The following is a 4,371-nucleotide window of genomic DNA, read 5'->3' on the forward strand; positions in this document are numbered from 1 at the left end:
CCCGAAAAAAACCCTAACGCAGCCCTTCTCCGTCCTTTCCTCGTCCGCATGAGCAGCTAGGGCGAAACGGATCTCGCCGGAGGAGCTCCAAGTTCGCCGGACGCTGCCTTCGCCGTAAGAACTCGCAGAGCCTCACCGTCTGCTCCGTTCGATTCCCCCTTCGATTCTGCATCTTCTTGACGGGCCTGTTTTGGCCACAGAGCACGGGAGCGAGGTAGCCGAGTCGCCGGAGTTCGTTTGACTTTGGGGCAGCTGTCGTCCATCCCCACCGCCGCTGACGCCCCCGTCGCCGTTCAACACCACCACCACCTCCGCCACTCACCGCCGCACCCATCCGTCGCTTCACCTTCGCCGGAGACTCGCCGGAGAGCCGCCGCCGCCAACGCCCGAGACCGCCGCCGCTGTCCTCTGTTCTGGGTGAGCACGCGCGCACGACCACGTTTCGGCCAATCACAAACAGCCACGTGGGCACCAGCTACAGTATACGCATGAACAGTGCAGGGGTTTTCTGTTGTTTTCTGTTTTCCTTTTGAGATTTCAGCTAAAACTTCAACTAGCTATATTTTTTATTCTATAAGTCCAATTTAGGTAATTCTTTTTCCTGTGCACTCACAAAAACCAGCACATTATCACAGTAACGACTTTGCACATGTTTGCACTGTTCAAAATCTGAATTCGTTCGAATTTGAAATAAACCTTCCGGAGGCCGTAACTCTTAAACCGTTTATCGGAATCGAGTGATTCTTTTTGTGTTGTGACCGTAGTGCAATCCAGGTGCTGTTAAGCTTCTGTTGTTGAGTTTTAAAATTGATTTTCTTGCTGTTGGTTTTGTTTTGGTTCTTTTCGTGTTCCGGTGATTGATTTGTTGAATTGTGTGAAACGTGTAGATTGTCCGGAGTGCGACACGAACTATTGTCAGGAGTGTGACCTTCTGAACCAGAACCAAGGCAAGTTACATGTTGATCATCCTTTACCTATTATTTTCTATGCATGTAGTTATATCACACTATGAATATATGCATGTATAGGAGTATTATATATGTTGGCTATGCTGTTGAGCTATCTTCCCGTCTTTTGCAAATCGTGGTAGTTGTAGTTTGCTATGCTTTGTAGATGGGGGTGGTTCGTGTATTCATTGAGTTTATGTGAGGATTATATATATAACTAAAATGAGTAGTAATTAAGGATTTATTTCACCTCTGGGCGGAAGTGGTATTGCTTGGTGTTGAGGGAAGGCATCATGGGGTCTTGCACCTTTTCTAAGGCCATGTGCTCATGAGAGTGCACCCTAAGTGGAATGCCGCCCAGGTTCAAAAAGATCAGACAAACTTAGTGACTAGTAGCTTCCATGTGCGGCCACTGGCTATATGGGCTCTGGCTTAGTTGATCAGTTGTTGGAACCCTTGCCCAGACAGTGTCGACAGATGTAGCTTATGTAGGTGGGATGTGGCCGTCAAGTGGTTAAGGGAACCTCTTCTGAAAGACTTCGTCTCAATCTTCGGATTGGGTCCAGTGGGTAAAGCATACTAAACTCTGCAGAGTATTAAAACTAATCATGATTAGCCGTGCCCCGGTTATGGGTAAATTTGAGCCATTATGCCATTATAGTTGTTGGATGATCTTGACAGATGTGACACTTAATAATATTTGTGGGCAACTTAATAAAAGGGTAGGTTGGAGTTGATTTTGCCAACTCAACCTTGTGTATTTAATTGTAGTAATAAAAGAACTAAATAAATTATTTGACTATTAGGTAGTTATTAGGATAAAATCAGCTTTATGCAAAAATAAACCCTCAAGCCTTCCTTTGTTGTACTATGCATATACATGTAGGTCTGCTATTATTACTCCTGTGTAACTTGCCAATACATTCAAAGTATTGACCTATATGGCTGCAATGTCTCATGTTGCAGGATATTCAGACAAAGAGTAAGGTACCGTTAGGGTTGCGAGTCTGCACTCAGCATCGCCAGTGGGCTATGATGGGACTCATCGTTATTTTCTACTACTTTCCGCTGTTTGATTGAATAAAGCTAGCCAAGTGCTATGCAGATTGTTTTATTTTATACATTCTGGATCATACGTTGTAATAAATGATGCACTTGCTATTCTGGTATTCATCTATACTGTGTGTGCTAGCGAGTTTGATCCAGGGACTAGCACGGTAAGCACAGAGACTCAAATCCTTCGAGATTTGGTCGTTACAGCCCCCATCCATTCAAATGATCACAAAGGTTAGCAACTTTGTCCTTTCAACTCTCATTGCTAGATTAGCTCTTGCAATGCTTTGTATAGTGATTAATTTGGGAGGAATTATATTTACTAGTTGATTTATATGCAATTTGAGGTCAAAAATAACACTTAGTTTGCATATGTAGGTGTGGTTTACTTAGTGCCTTCTAAATCTCCGTCGTAACCACCGTCGATCGCCCGCACCGTCTCGTCGTCGGCACCACCTTGTGGTGAGGCTCCTGTTCATGAATGTTTTACATTACCAAATTGATATTTGTGTGATTTGGATATATAGTTACTTGTATAATTATCTTACCTGTACGTTGTTTGTTATACATAGTGCCATGGTTTTGATATTCGTCCCCATCGGCCCTCGTCCTTGTTATGATTCGGATGTGGTATACTCTCTTTTAAAACTAGTTGTTGCATTTCGTGTTTATGACAAATTATGCCCATCAAGTTGACATAGATATTTTTATCTCGGAGGTATGTGAACCGGAAATTCCAACCGATCCTATTGTTGAGAGGTTAAATTTAGTTGAAAGAGAAAACGAGTATTTGAAAGAAAAATTGAAAAGAATTGAGGGGGAGAAGATGGAATTGGAGTTGCATGTTGCCGATGTCGTCGATGATCACAAGATCAAGATGGAGAAAATGAGGTTGAAGATTAGAAAGATTAGAAAATATGCCATTGATAGTGTGGCTTGGTATCATTATGTTGTTGGATCAATTGTTACCTTAGTTGCGATCTTGATCGCATTTGTTGTTGCATTTAAATTCTTTAGCTAGAGAGTTATTTGCTAGTATTTGTATATGAACTTTATGTATGAACTTGTATTAATTTGGTCTATTCGGTGTTGTGTAATGAAGATGAGCCGACAATGGATGTATGATGACCGATGCTCTCCCGAGTTCATTAATGGAGTGCATACTTTCCTCCGGGCCACTGAGGCAAACAAGCGGGCGGATGGTTTTATGCCTTGTCCATGTGCTGGCTATAAGAATGGTCATAGTTACTCTACGTCAAAAACCATTCACGTCCACCTATTTAAGTCTGGTTTCATGCCCCACTATAATGTTTGGACCAAGCACGGAGAAATAGGGGTTATGATGGAAGACAATGAAGAAGAAGAGGAGGACGACGGCTGTCCTGGCCATGGGTTCCCTGAATACGATGATACAACAATGGGGGAGGAAGCTGAGCCGGCAATGCGGGAAGAAGCTGAAGAAGAGGCACCAGATGAGCCCGCTGATGATCTAGGTCGGGCCATTGCCGATGCAAAAAGAAACTGCGCAAGTGATCTGGAGAGGACGAAGTTGCAGCGCATGTTAGAGGATCACAAGAAATTGTTGTACCCGAATTGCGAAGCTGACAAAAAAAATTGGGCACCACACTTGAATTGCTGCAATGGAAGGCGGAGTGTGGTGTATCTGACAAGGGATTTGGAAAGTTGCTGGTAATGATAAAGAATATGCTTCCAAAGGACAACGAATTGCCCGAGAGTACGTATGAAGCAAAGAAGGTTGTCTGCCCTCTAGGGTTAGAGGATGCAGAAGATACATGCATGCCCTAATGACTGCATCCTCTACCGCGGTGAGTACGAGGATTTGAACGCTTGCCCGGTATGCGGTGCATTGCATTATAAGATTAGTCGCGATGACCCTGGTGATGTCGAGGGCGACCGCCCCAGGAAGAAGATTCCTGCCAAGGTGATGTGGTATGCTCCTATAATACCACGGTTGAAACGTTTGTATCAAAACAAATAGCATGCGAAGGCGATGTGGTGGCACGCAGAAGACCGTAAGAAAGACGGAAAGTTGAGAGTACCCGCTGACGGTTCGCAGTGGAGAAAAATCGAGAGAAAGTACTGGGAGGAGTTTGCAGGTGACCCATGGAACGTATGGTTTGGTCTAAGCGCAGATGGCATTAATCCTTTTGGGGAGCATAGCAGCAACCATAGCACGTGGCCTGTGACTCTATGTTTGTATAACCTTCCTCCTTGGTTGTGCATGAAGCGGAAGTTCATTATGATGCCAGTGCTCATCCAAGGCCCTAAGCAACCCGGCAACGATATTGATGTGTACCTAAGGCCATTAGTTGAAGAACTATTACAGCTGTGGAATGGAACAGGTGTACGT

The sequence above is a fragment of the Triticum dicoccoides genome, chromosome 5B (genome assembly GCF_002162155.2).
Source record: "Triticum dicoccoides isolate Atlit2015 ecotype Zavitan chromosome 5B, WEW_v2.0, whole genome shotgun sequence".
In the NCBI taxonomy this organism is placed as follows: domain Eukaryota; kingdom Viridiplantae; phylum Streptophyta; class Magnoliopsida; order Poales; family Poaceae; genus Triticum; species Triticum dicoccoides.